Consider the following 15,094-nt stretch of genomic DNA (forward strand, 5'->3'; position numbering starts at 1 on the left):
GTTTACTTGAATTCTGTTCATGGACATTTTCTAACTGAACTCATTGATCTCTTTCCAATCCCACAAGCACATGTCTCTGTATCTCTTTACTTCATTTTACATTTAGTATTTAGTAAAGGCTCAAAAATGAATATTCAATGAATGGAATTAAATACTTTTAAAGTATTTTTTTTTCAATCTGGAGAGTAAATGATACTGTCCGATTTCTTTCTATAGCACAGATACTCCTTTCAGAGTAATGCGCAATAACTTCATGGACTTCAAGGATCACTTATATATCTGCTCAAAACGAGCAGTTATTTCTTCTCAAGGATCAGTTTCAGGCAAAGTTATTGAGAGAAAAGTATTTTTGGTTTCTTTTTTCTTCTTTTATTCTTAAAACTTAGACTTTGATTTCAGTGTTCCAATCTCCAGGAACACAGTGCCCTCAACTAAACAGGTGTATTAGTTATTGCCACAATACTGCTGCATAACACATCACCCAAAAATGTGTGATAATCTTTTGTCTCAGTCACTTATCTGCAGGTTGTCTGGAGTAGTCTCATCTTGCCTGAGTTTGGCTCCAGTTTGTGGTTGGGTCCAGGTCGGCTCCACACGTTCCAGTCCTCCTTGAACCAGTAAGCTAACTAAGGCTTATTAATTTCATGTCAATTAGAGGTACTATACAGAGTGCTATGAATGTGGTGATAAAGAAAAAAAGAAATCGAATTTTGCTGTTAGAAACTCTTCACAGAGGAGAAGACATTTGTTCTGGACACTGAAGGATCAGAAAGTAAAACGAGGCAATTAGAGAATGAGGAAAAAGAAGTCTAATTATTCACAATAAGGTGTAAGGTTATTTATAATTAGCTTAAAATAATTTATTATGTTAGCTTGGAAGAGCATTTTATTTGAGTTTTAACAGAATAAGCATGAAAACTACAATCTCAACTTACAGAAATGATAATTACAGTGTTTTTCAAGCAGGCAGGTAGCTCCTTCTGGCATTGAAAAAACGCATGTTAGAAAGCATGCAGCATGTTGAATTAAAGGATACTTAAAGGCAAACTAGCTGCCTGGGGCCTGAATAAATTTTACCGGTGCATTTGGTTTATCCTGAATAATGTTTTATTAAAAATTTGAACCAGTAATATAGGGCAATTTCACGTAAAAATCCAAGTTTCTGGCAATGTTCGGTCTGTATTCCAACATGATAAGAACTGGCTAAAGCTGAACAGTGTGTTCTATGTTAAAAGGTATGTATACTTCCTAAGTGATTTCAGATCTCGCAAAGTCCTGCTATCTCCCTTTTCCAGAGGTGGATTGTCAGTTCTCATTTTTCATGGAGCGTGGACTATTGTTTTTCCTGGTAGAAGAGAAATATTTTTCTGTACTCCATCAAAAATGGGCGAGTGAAAGATATAACCAAAAAGCCATGCACTTTAAGTAAAATGGAAGGAAGAATACTTGTGAGCTCTATTTCTGTGTTTATTATATACACAATGAAGATGCTGTATTGGAAGATGGTAATAGTAAGAAGGCATTATTGAGAGGCTTTTCAAAAGATTCATGACCTTTTATACTTTCTGATGCTGCCACTGCTGCACATAATGCTTAGGACACTTTATCATAATGCAATATTAAAATGTTCCCAGAGATTAGTCACCGGAAACTGAGAATCTCAAATGCCAGTTCAAAAAACTTCATTATTATCCTCTTCAAGCCCACCTCCTTCCTAGAAGTTACCTGTGTTGAATTTTTAGCCTATTCAAACAGAAGAGAAACTCAGCATGGAATGTTCTGGGCAAGGCTATCCTGGCAGCCATCCTATGTTATTTTTCTTATAGCATCAATGTCAGAGACAAGCAGAATGTTGGTTTCCAAACGAACACATTGTATTATACATTGGACCTAATAGAGTACAAAGAGATGTCTCAAATTGAACCAAATATTTTAATATCTAAAAGAGGTGCATAGTCTTAGGAAGCATATGAAAGTTCCTATTCAAATTCAAAAACCTTTAGGCTTTGGCAGAAAATATATTTCTCTATCTCCAAAGACAATGAAATGCAAAGTCCAATTAAGCAATCAACCTGGATAGAAGCTGTAGACCTCTGTGAGTCAGATGTAGATGAATCCAGGGACACGATAATTTATAAATACAGTTGACCCTTGAACATGGGTGTGAAAAAAAAATGCTCCATGAAGATCTTAATAAAATTCTAATACGACTGAAGTATGAATAGAATGTGATTTTGTATTTGAACGCTTATTCCACACCGAAGCCCTTAGAATCATCCATGTTATGTGGTTTTGGTGAACTTTTGAACTTACCTTGGTTCAAATCAGTTCTCTGCTTCTACGTGTTTGCCATACATTAAACAAACAAAAATAGTATGGGGGAACTCTGAAAAAAATTGGTTAATTTACTTGAAAAGTTGGTCAACTTGAATTATTGTTAACTTCAACAATTCCAAATTTTTTTTGCTATTAATACCTTATAATATTTTTAGTGGATTTGGGCTCTCTGGGGATCTACCTATGCATTCTCAGGAGGGTCCCAGTTGTACTTTCTGTAAATTCTGTAGTGGGATTCTAACTGATTTTCATTCATTGTTTTTCCTCTATATATTTGTATATATTTCCTCTCTATATTTGTATACCTTTAAATTATTTTCTTGCAATGAGCATAATAGAGGAAAAAACAATTTATTAAAACATAATATTAATTAAAAAGTATACTTTTCCCTGAGACTTCTTGACTCTATAATGTGAAACTATGAATTGTGCGCCATAATATTTTCTAGGACATTAGGATTGAAAAGCATATCATCGTTAAAGAAAGGAAGGAGCTTTGCTGCAAGCGCACTCTCTCCTGTGATAGATCTCAACTTAGAAGGGTGCAGACTAATTAGACACAGAGCATATGCCTCCCTATAGTTTCATTTACTCTATGTTGATTTCTATTCTTTAGTCAGAACTTGGTAGACACGTTCTTTTGCAGTTAAAATTTTCCTTTTGAAGAAATTGCTTTTAATTGCAAAATTTAAAAAGGGGGAACAAAGAAACCATACCTATCATCAAGTCATAAAAAACGGCAGCAGGCGGTCATAGCCGCGTGGTAGTCAACCTCATGCAATGTGACTTTTGCCAAGGACTCTGAGTGCAATCCTGCTGAACTAGACTGCAATTCTTGTGTCAGCTCTGTCCTGTAGTGCAAATCAATCATCAAGTACCCTTTGAGCTCTTGCGGACATTTAAGATTCCAAAGCTTGAATCCCACATACATTTACAGAAGAAGCAGGGAGAGCAGCCACTCTCCGGTCCTGTACTCAATCCCAGCATGATATGCAATAATGACCTGTCAGGAAAGGAGGCTGTGGATCCTCACACTGTGAAATATCCTGAGGGACTTTCTTTATGAATTTGAAAAAAGATTCAGCAGGGCTCTAGGCAAGAAATCATGCACACAATTTCAAAAGTGTATCACAATCCTTTAAAAAATTTTCAGACGGTATCATCACCTTGGTGTGTTTTCATGTGTCCTTTTAAAAAATTATAAAAATGAAAAGGATGCCCTGAAACAGTCTCTTGGCCACGAAGAATATCATCTCATTTTTTCAAAGTTTATGGTTCAGTCATTTATGTTTTTAGCTTAGCAGGGTGCTCTTTTCCTTTAAACATTCATTGATTTGGCTTTATTTTTTGCCCATTCATAATATGATAGCAATTGAATGGCTGATACACGTGCATTAGCCATTGTGCAGAGTTTGTTACAATTAATTCAAAGGCTAAAACTAATAGCGTTTCATTTCTTCAAGGTAATCAGATGGTCTTCAACACACTTTAGAACAATGGTACCTATATTTTTTGATACAAAGGCCAACTAGGAAGAACCTCTCCCAGGAAAATTCACATATAAATTTAAATAAAAACATGTATAAATTTGGAGGATTCACAGATTTTTTTGAAGTGTAGTTTTCCAGGTTGTTTGGGATGGGGGAAGCTGTCTCTAAGAAAGAGTTTAGCATGTAGGGTACTTTTTCGGAAGCAACACCTGTGGAAACAAGGGCAAGGATGCAAGATTGGGCAGAGGGAAGAGCTGTGATGTGGAAGCAACAAAGCTTCAGGCAGTCTCAATCACATAGGGACAATCACACTCAGGAGCTAGAATGGCCCCTCCAAGTTGTCCCAGGCTGGACTCTCCTTCATTGTTCAGCCATTGAATGGGCCACCCAGGAAAGGGTGTAATTTAGGCCACTCTGTAGCAGAGACAGTCTCTGAAGGGGCTGATGGTGAAAACCTCTTTACCAACAGCTCTCCCAGCAGCTGGGGCAACAAGATTTTCTGTGAATGAGATCTGGACAACATTGCACAGTGTTGACCATACCCGGATTATTACAAACCGAGACCTAGAATTAGTTTATGCCTTACTTACACGATAATATATTATAGGGTGGTTTACCGAGCAGGTATTTAATTTATAGTTTGAACTTTCTGCTCTTTTATAGGTATTTTAATTTTAACAATTATATTTTTGTTTAGTAAATGGCTTTAAGCAGATATTAAAATAACAAAATGTTGTTAAAATGCGGAAAGAGCAGACCTCACCACTACCAAACTTGGTGAATCCAAAGGGAATTTCTTTTGCCCTGGTTCCATTAGTACAGCTACGTGACTGAGAGGCAGGGAGCAAAAATAGGAATATGCAGAAATAAAACAGATGGCATCATTGCTCTCCTCATTAAAAGAAAATCAACAGAAATAAAAACAAGATGAAAAATAATAGTAACATACTTTTCACTCAAAAAGTAACAGAAGTAGTAAAAGTAATCTCCTCATTGTTAGAAATTTTCACCTTTTATCAGCGTAGGTTATCTCCGAAATATTTTTATGTCTAAATCTAATTATGCAAGGGGGGAGTACTATTTTCAGTATGCCATATTTAATTCTCTAAAATGTCTTTGTTCAGTAAGGCCCTGAAGGGATGAATGATAGCCTGGCAGATTTTCAATAAATAATGACAATTTATCAGTAAAGAGGTTTTATTTTCAAGAGATGAATAGGTACATACAGCTATAACTTTAATTTCCAAATCCCCAAGACAAAATAGCATTGCTAGAAATCATAAAATTTGGAGGGCAAACTAGTTTGGGGGGGAGCCAGAGAGTATGTGAGCAGAGCAGATACATTTTATTTTAGACATATTTTTGAAGTGGTGTGGCACACATAAGGAGAGATATATGAAGCAGGTGGCTAGAAATAGGTTGGAGCTTGGGGAAAAGGGCAGGATTGCTTGAGCAGAGGTGTCTGCTTTCTACTCCTGGGTTAGAAAACATGTCTGGCAAGTTTCAGAACGAAAGAGTTGAGAAGACTGAGTCAGCATGCTAAAGAGCAGGCAATGTTTTATGTTGGGAAAATTTATGTAGTTTGGGATCCAAAGAATTGTCCAGCGTTTCAGTTCCGTCACTGGTTATTTAACCTTGAATAAATCTCTCTGAACCTCAACTTCCCTGTTATTAAAAATGGGAATATCAAAACCTATTTATACTCCTTTAAAAGTGATTTGGATCAAACATGATAATAAATTTGAAAGCATTTTATAAACTCAAAGGTGCCATTCACCTACATATTATTATAACAAGGAGTGTGTATGGATAGTTGTTTGAAATATTTGGGTTTGAAAGAGAAGGAAATTATTCACTTACTCAATAAATATCTGTTGTATACGGCACTGAATTAGATACTGGAGAGAGGAAGATAAATAAGATGTGGTTTCTTCCCTCTCATGGCTTACATGTCCTATCAAGAAAAATAACATGTGAGCACATGTCCAGTACAAGCCGATGGAAGAGTAAGCAAAGACTGCTATAAGCAAATGAATGAATGAATGAACGGGTGCACAGAGGAGAAGCACATAATCCAATCTCAAAGTTCCAAGAAAGCCTCTGGGAAGAATCTGTTATACAGCATAAGTTATTTACCTGATAAAGAAGGAGAGATGAAAAGCAGTAAATTTCAAGCCTAGAGGATGTCAAGAGAAAATGCTGAAGATAAAATGCTTGGGGAGAATTGGCAAGCAATGAGGCTGTGGGTGGGGAAGGGGGAGGCGGTGGTCAGATGACCTATGTCATGCTAAATTGCTGGAATTATTAGGACAAGAGAATGGTTATAAGAGGAGGAGTAGGGTGATCAGGTTTTCAGTTCACGTGGAACCTTCTGGCAGTGGTGTGGAAGTTCCATTTGAGAAGGGAAATTGGAGTCAGGGAGACAAGTCTGCAGATACAGCAATAGACCAGATGAGAGATGATGGGGGCGTGAATTAACTTCAAATTGAAATTGGATTTAAATGTTCATGACTGGTTGAAGGTGGGAAGTGAAAGAGAGGAAGGAAAGAAAGATGTCCCCCTGGAGTCTGAATGGATGGTTGTATCAACTGTGTAGATGAAAAATGATGAGGAAGAACAGGTTTGAGGGAGAAGATAATTTTTGTTTGGATTTTTGAGCTAAGCAGCATCTGTGTGTTGCTTAGGCAAATATGTACAGCAGGAAGTTGCATATATCAGTCTGAAGCTCAGTGGATAGAACCTCTTACAGGAGAGGTTCTATCCCTCTTACGGGGATAGAATATAGATTTGGGAATCATCAGCAAGTAAAAAGATGATATTGATGGTGTGAAGGAAAATGAAGTACTTAAGACTAAAGCTTTAAAGTGAAGTCTGGAGATTGCAAGAGGATTGCACTCACACTTGCTGAAGGTCAACCCACAGAATGTTTCAGTAGACTTGGATAACATTAAGTCAGTATCCACCGGCCATCAACATCTCTTATCTGGGAGTAATTTAACTAATCAATCAGAGTAGGTCTGCAATTCAGTTTTTTTGCAAAGCCAACAAACTGCCTTTAAGAACAACTTTTTGTGGAAGTTTCCTATAAAAAAAAAAACCTCTCCCGTGCCTGCCTGCCTGCCTTCCTTATGGGACACTATTCAGGGCTGCCCTGACTCAGTGTACTCAAATTGAAATTCTTTGTTTCCCAAATAAATGGCATTTCCTTTGATCTCGATGTCGATCTTTTTTTGTAGTTAATAATAGATAGATGATAAATGATAGGTGATAGATATTAATAGATAGACAAATAGATGAGTAGAAAGATTTAGATAAATGTTTTGCTAATGGTATTCATAGTGCCTGGAATAGTGTCTGCTATGTTAGTATACAATGAATAATTGTTGACTAAATATGAGAAAATTTAAATTTGGGATAATAAACATGCAGGCTCAGGGAAAGATACTAAGAATGAGCAGAAGAGAATTGGGTTGAGGTGGAAGAACATCAATATTTAATGTGTAAGCAAAGGACAGCAGAAGATGAAGAATAGGAATATACAGAAATATGAACAGAACTGAGTAAAAGGTGATTTTACGGAAATCATGAAAGAATAAAGTTAAGAAAACAAAAATGATCACCAGTTTTAATTTACTATTGCTCCACTGCATATGATATTAATGGATGTTCAACTGGGAGCTATAGGCAGAACTAGAGGGGATTACTGGCTCTTCCCTGAAATCTGATTTATAAATGCTGGATCTTATGATAACTGTCACTGGGCACCTTCCCCATCGTGTGAAGAAAGGCTTCAAGAAAATGAAAGGAATACACAGCGGGAAGCAGAAACAAATCTATTAGTTTAAAGTGTTATTCCCAGCAGTACCTGAAATCATCTGTAGTCTTGGGTTAATAAATTATCCTTTTTGCATGAGCCAATTTGAGATGAGTTCCCATCACTAATGATGCAAATAATCCAAATTAACACAATGCCTAAAAGTGAGCTCTTAATGTTTGTACCCAAATCATCTACCTAGTGGCTCAGATCAGAAACCTGGAGATTGTCCTTCTCCTTCACTTCCTTTCTTTTCACATTCTTTCAATTCTGCCACCAAAATATTTTTTTCAACACATTTCACTTAACATGTCTACTGTTTTACCCCAAGTCAAGTCAAAATTATTTCTTCTTTCTTTCTGCCTCTAAGGTAACATAATAATCTCTTAACTATTCCTCTTGCTTCTGTACTTGTTCCCTTCTAGTATTTTCCACAGGGCAGCTTGTTGACTGTTTAAAACTTAATATTGTCTTTTCTTTCCTTAAAAATCTTTAACAGCTCCCTGTTGTACTCACCCTATTCTACTGTCACCTTACCATTTGGCCCCTGCCAATTTCTCCATCGTCGTCCTGTTCATCACTTCCCTTTGCTTCTCCTACACTAAAAATGCTCTTCAGAGTCAGATACTTCTCATGTATCTGCAATGTCTTTCTTTCACATAGTGATTCTCATTCTCTAAATCTTAGCCTAAATGTCACCTTCTAAAATAAGACTCTAAAAATACTACAATCCTGAGAGGTTCCACATATTTAATTTCTCAGCACCTCACTCTCCTCTCAGTGGATTTACTAGGTAATTATGTTGTTGATTAGTTATTATTTTTCTTGTTTTTTCTTTTTATATGTTCTGTGTTTTTGTTTTGTTTTGTTTGATTGTCTATTTATTATACATCTTCTTCACAGAATTATAATCTCTATAAAGAGAGGGACTGTATTTCTTGTGTTCACTTCTTTATAAGTGTGTGTAGCTCAATATGTGTAGAGGGAATAGATAATAATGCCTGTTTGCTTAACTAGATTTGTAAGTAATTCATTGAATTCTGCAGGCATAGCTGGAGGGTACATAGAATACCCAACAACACTGTCTCATACTCTATTTTGGATATTTAAAAAATCAGGTTGTAAATATTTTACAAAATTTCCATCTTTTCGTGTTAATGCAATAATGACTTCTAAGTTATGTACTTTTGTGTTAACTACTAACCAGTTGTGGAAATAAGCTTAGTTAACAAAAAGGAATGTGATTACTTTTTCTCTTGCAAATATGTGGACTTAAAAGTCTCTATTAACATTTATCTCACAGCTTCAATTGAATGTTGTTATTTCATTCCTTTATCCATCTATGGAAAATAACTGATTTTAAAGCAGCATTAACTATAGTAGAATTTGAGATGCAAACAACACAAAAAGTAAAAAGAAGAATGAAAGCAAAAACAAGGTTATTTTTTATAAGGCATGAAATTGTGTGATTGGAATGCAATATATCTTAGTTATTCATCTGAGCCTCTCACTTTGCAAATTTCTAGGGTCATAGTAGAATGTTTGTATTAGGGTTCTCCAGAACACGTGTGTGTATCTCCTATATATTATATAATTAATATATATTTATATGTGTTATAAACATAATTCACACACATATATACATACATGTCCTATATATTATATAATTAATATAGTTATATATGCTATAAATGTTATAAATGTTTTTTGTTTAATGTATAAATTATATATTGATATATAATATTTAGAATATATAAATATATAAATTTATAATGTGGAATTGGCTCACATGATTTTGGAGGCTGAGAAGTCCTACAATCTGCCCTCTGCAAACTGCCCACTCCGGAAAGTGTGTGGTGTAATTCAGTCTGAGTTTGAAGGCTTGAGAACTAGGGGAGCCACCGATGTAAACCCCAGTCCCAGGTCAGAAGATAAGATGTTCCAGCTAACCAGAGAGGCAGGAAAAAAAAGGGAGGAATTTCTCCTTCCTCCTTTTATTCTATGCAGGCTCTCAAAGAATTGAATGATGCCCAACCACATCCAGGAGAGCAATCTACTTTAAAGCCCACCCATTCAAACGCTATTCTCATCCCCAAACACTCTCAGATACACCTATAAGCAATGTTTAGTCTGGACACCGTATGGCCCATTAAAGTTGTCACATAAAATTAATCATCACAATGTGCAACCAGAAAGTCTCACACTCTTCGAAGACATACATTTATGAGATAACATAACCTCACAAACTTATCAGGTCTTCGTTATTTTACTTTGGCTCTTTCCTCTCACCAAGGTAACCCTTCACCCACTGTAATTCATCCTTGTTAATAACCCCACTGATTTTGATTCAGCAAATCTTTATGACATCTAATACAATATTGCATCTATTATGGGGTGAGCATATTATAGTAGGTATCGAGGATAGAAACCACATTAGAAGTTGTATTTTGTTCAAGGAATTTATCATCTCTTTTAGGAAGATTACAAGACAAAGAAAGTGAGCAATGTAAGTGTTAATTTGTATTATATCCATTAATGAATGGGATAAAGACAAGTTGCAACAGCTGAGGAGGCTGCACCTTTCAAAAGACAGCTAGGATTGGGCAAATCAGGGAACAGTGAAGGTGAATGGCATTCTGTGTGGGAAGAATATTTGGAAAGCTTCCCTAAGGGAGAGTGCCTCTAGAACATTCATGCAAAGCAGGGCTGCTGAGCATAATAGAGCAGCAATGTGCCCACCAACTCTAAAGCAAAATTAAAATAGTGCCCTTGCCTCAGGTGGGAAAACACCCTGTGAATGAATAAATGATGAAAGCCATAGATTTTCTGTTTGAGTAAAGGATGGATGCATTACTCAATAAGCAGCTTGTCTATAGAAAAAGTCTGGTTTCTTATCACATATTCTCCATACAGAGATGCAAGCATTTGCATAGAAATGAATTGATTTGAGAAAGGGCAGAAAAGGGAAAGCGACAGAGAGAGTTGATGGTGCTGGCTAGTGCAGAGGAAAAGATCCTTATGGATTTGTTTAATAAGACTCTATTCCATTTATGATATCTAATGCCTTTGGTAATTTAACTCATGTGGCTACCTCACATCCATGTCACTTTAAATAAGGAGGATAAAATATGATTTTAAAAGGGGAGTAATGACTATTTTATATAAATAAATCATTTATCACATTAAGTCTTAATAGAAAAGATACAGACATTAGCATTTAAAAATAAGCGACGGTACCTATTTTAAGAAACTTAAGGCAGATTCTAAAAATGGAAATTTCTCTTATGTACAATCTGAGTGTTTTTTTGTATATTTCATTTCTTATTATTTTTTAATTTGTGAAGTTTCCAATAAAAGTATTTTAAAGGGCACCTATTTTTTTTTCTATCCAGTGTATCTAATTGGAAGTAAAGCTTTGTGGGTTTAGAGAATTACATTTTGCGACAGAAATTACTCTGGGCTTCTCATCCCTTCTCCTTTTTATCCTTAAATAAATACATACATTTGTTATTGTATAGCCAAGAAAATATTGTCTGAGAGTTTTAATAAATGTTTGAAAAAACACTCAGATAAATTTGGAAATGCTAGAAACCAAAATCAAATGTTTTCTTACTTCAAGAACTTTTGATTTTGTAAAATATGCTAATGTGCATTGTGACTCTTCAGAAAATGACATATTATTAAAATATTTTTCAAACTTATAGATTTCAAGACTTTTCTGAGAAAACTCTTAAAAAGTGCTCTGCAGAATGCAATACAATATAGTAACTAAACTTGTTACTTAAGGAAAGAGCTAGTTAGAAGCTAACACTGTTTAACTAAGGTCAATTATGCAGGTAAAGTCTACTTTAAGAAACCTTGAGATACAAAAATCTTAAGTGGAAACACTTTTTTAAAAGGATTTAATACAGTTCTTCCTCTTCTAAGCCATTAAATATTTTAAAAAGCTTTCAGGTGGGCAGTATATAAAAATGGTTAAGAACCAGGCTTTGGAGTCAGGCGCATTTGAATTCCAAGTTTATCAATAACTAAAATATAACATTAGTCAGGTTACTTCACTCTCCAAGTGTTGATTAGTATTAATATATCTCTAAAATGTGGCCAATAGAAACATCTTCTGAGAAGGTGTGGCCACCTTCTGTGGCCAATAGAAACACACATCAAGATTAAATGAGATCAGCACATACTAGTACTATGTACATAGTGAGTAGTAAAAGCTCCATACTATTATTCCTATACTGAAATTTATTGTTATATTTAAGAAGATGTGATTTGGTATATGTAATCTTAATTATTAAGTGTTAGTCACTGTCAATTAAAAGTCAATTTGAAAGGACAGATTTAAATAGCATCCTGAAATTATTCTGGACCTCCTATGTTACATCATTTACTGAATCATGAAATTCAGGAAGCATCTGCTACATGGGGTTGCGGGTGGGTGAGTTCTAATATACTAAAAATACCTCGTAATCAAAATGACTTATCTGCTGGGCAATCCCAAAGCATAGACCTTATGTTTAATGTCATTATAATAAATTCTAATATCTGAAATACCCCAATAGAAACATATCACTTTATCTATATAAAAGCATTTCTAATTGTTCACCATGTTCTGTTAGTAGCATTCTTCTATAATTAGTTACAAGGGTATCACACACTTAGCTTTCCCTTAATTGTACAAGAAGTACTTTATTGCACTGTAAAGGAATCTCAAGATAAATACACACACATACCCGAACACACACACACACACACACACACATATATGTCTGCTCTGGAATTAGATGCATATATACACCAAATGTGTGTGTGTATATATGTATTTTTATAGATTTGTGCTTCCAAGACCAGAGCAGACATATACAACTTAAAAGAGCATCGAATAAAATATGTAACAATGTTTTATAAACACTTTATACACATGTTATTTTTAATTGCTAATTAAAATCTTTGAATTTATGAGAACCAGAGACTCATTCATATTACTTCAGCAAATGATGAATTATTTAAGGATATAAAAAAAAGTAAGACAAGCTTCCAACTCAGGAGCTGCACAGTCAGAACAGAACCCTATTCATGGTGCAGTCCTAGTTGAAATAACCTAACAGCAACTCCAGATTTTGTCCATCTGTAGAGATGATGGCATTCATGGTTCATATTCTAATATTCTGTAGAGACGATGGCATCCATGGTTCATATTCTAATATTCTGATATTTTTCTTTTGATACTTTCAACCACACGATGGATTCCCTGTGACTTACAAACACCCCAAACAGAAGGGATGATTGGTTTGGCCAACCACAATCTTAATATAGGAAGCCCATTAAGCAAAACTTTCAAAATAGTCAATTTGTTGACCACTTACTTATTAGGCACCTAATTTGTGCCAATCACTTTTCCAAGAGCAGTTTCCTCGGGGGGAGCAAACTAGCCATGCCTGCCACCTCATGGAACAATCTAGTAGTTCAGACAGGACGCTGAGCATGGTGACAGCATTATGAGGCATAGTCAGTCCATAGTGCTAGATGAACCATGGAAAAATCTGGGGAATGCTGGGCACTCAGTGAATCTTCAATTTATTGTCAACGTGACATATTTTGATTATTAATAATAATACTATAAAAACATAAGACAAATATTCCTTTTGTCTTAAAAATATGTAATAGCAACATCTTTCTATAATATTTAATTTAAAATTATTAATGTAATGAATGAATAAATGAGTATCAGGTAGTTTGGATTAACTGGATTAATTAATCACCATCAAATGTGGCGATTCAGCGGGGTAGATTGAGAGAGTGACTTGGAATCACTTTTCACCTTGTCATGTTTTGGCCAGTACAGATGATGGCTTTGTATATAATTTGGGCACATGTTCAGATAAGCCAATTTTTACACTTAATGCCCACAATGATGAAATCTCTGGTCTTGATCTAAGCAGTCAAATCAAGGGCTGTCTTGTGACTGCTTCAGCAGACAAATATGTGAAGATGTGGGACATCTCAGGAGATAGGCCAAGTCTAGTTCATTCTAGGGGCATGAAAATGGGAGTTCTCCTCTGTTCTTCATGTTGCCCTGATTTGCCATTTATTTATGCCTTTGGAGGTCAGAAAGAAGGGCTTCGAGTCTGGGATATAAGCACAGTCTCGTCAGTAAATGAAGCATTTGGAAGACGAGAGAGGCTTGTTCTTGCCAATGCAAGAAATTCGTCTGTTAGTAGCCCTTTTGGGAGCAGGAGCTCAGATACACCAATGGAGTCCTCATGAAGATCATATAGTTTCCTGTTTTGTTAACCTTAACTGAGAGTTTTAAAAAGCTGGCCTAAGACTTCTACCATGCTAATTCCTATCACTTAGACCTGCTGTGAAACGCTTCAGATTTTGAAAATCTTCCTCACAAATTTGATGTTCTAATTTTGTTTCCAAGCCTTAACTAAAAGTGGCTAGCACATTGCTTTACTCATCATAGCCAAAGACTAGAGAACAAGAAAATATTTGGCATTTAGGCATCTGTTGAGTGTCAATCTAGCACTCATATTTTATGACTTTTTTTTCCAGTTTTATAATTAAAGATATTTTTAAACTTTCAACCTATTTGTTATTTGAAACTTGTTATGGACTGAATTGTCTCCTTACTCCCCACCCAAAAATCATATATTAATGCCCTAACCCTTAATATGGCTGTATTTGAAGATAAGGCCTTTAAGAAGGTAATTAAAGTTAAATGAAGTCATAAGGGTGGGGCACTAAGCCAATAGGACTAGTGTGCTTATGAGAAGAGGAAGAGACACCAGGAGGGGCACTGTGCACAGAAGAAAGGCCATGCGAGAACACTGTGAGAAGGCAGCCATCTGCAAGCCAGGAAGGGAGGCCTTTCAGAAACCAAGTCTGCTGAAACCTTGATTTGGGGCTTCCAGCCTCCGGGACCATGAGAAAATAAATTTCTCTTGTTTAAGCCACCCAGCCTGTAGTAGTTTGTTATGTCAGCCTGAACAGACTCATACAAAGCTTTTATTTTAAATTTAAAAATGCATTACAGGGTTCTTGAAGTGCCAAAATTTTTCACTACACCAGTCTAATTTAATTCTGGGGGAAGGGGCCTGAAAAAGCTTAAAGATATTATTATCTCCAGTTTACCATGAGAAAACTGAGACTCAGAGATATTGTATGTACCTAGGTCTCTGTTGCAATGTCAAGGTCTTTTATTACTGTATATGTGCTGCTTTCTGATCCTCTTTCTGTCCTATTTGAATGTTCCTTCATCATTTTCCTATCATGTTTTGTACTTTTGGGTGTCCCTGTATAATTATCTCCCTCCCAGGTTAACATTTGTTTGCTGGGTTAGGATTTTACAAAATTCACATTTGGTGTTCTGAGATTTCACCATTGTTTCACATATTTTTAAACTGAAGATTCATTTCTTCCTTTGGCAGCAGAAGTGTTACTTCTATTA

General features: G+C 35.6%; 1 pseudogene across 1 annotated transcript; it reads left to right on the top strand.

Moving 5' to 3' along the window:
• The first annotated feature begins 9,430 nt into the window (after window positions 1-9,430).
• On the top strand, window positions 9,431-13,963 carry LOC123634568 (annotated as a pseudogene). The gene is made up of 2 exons (XR_006733961.1): window positions 9,431-9,547; window positions 13,377-13,963. The product of XR_006733961.1 is annotated as a periodic tryptophan protein 1 homolog (transcript).
• Window positions 13,964-15,094: the final 1,131 nt, after the last annotated feature.

This window comes from Lemur catta, chromosome 3, assembly GCF_020740605.2.
Source record: "Lemur catta isolate mLemCat1 chromosome 3, mLemCat1.pri, whole genome shotgun sequence".
NCBI lineage: Eukaryota > Metazoa > Chordata > Mammalia > Primates > Lemuridae > Lemur > Lemur catta.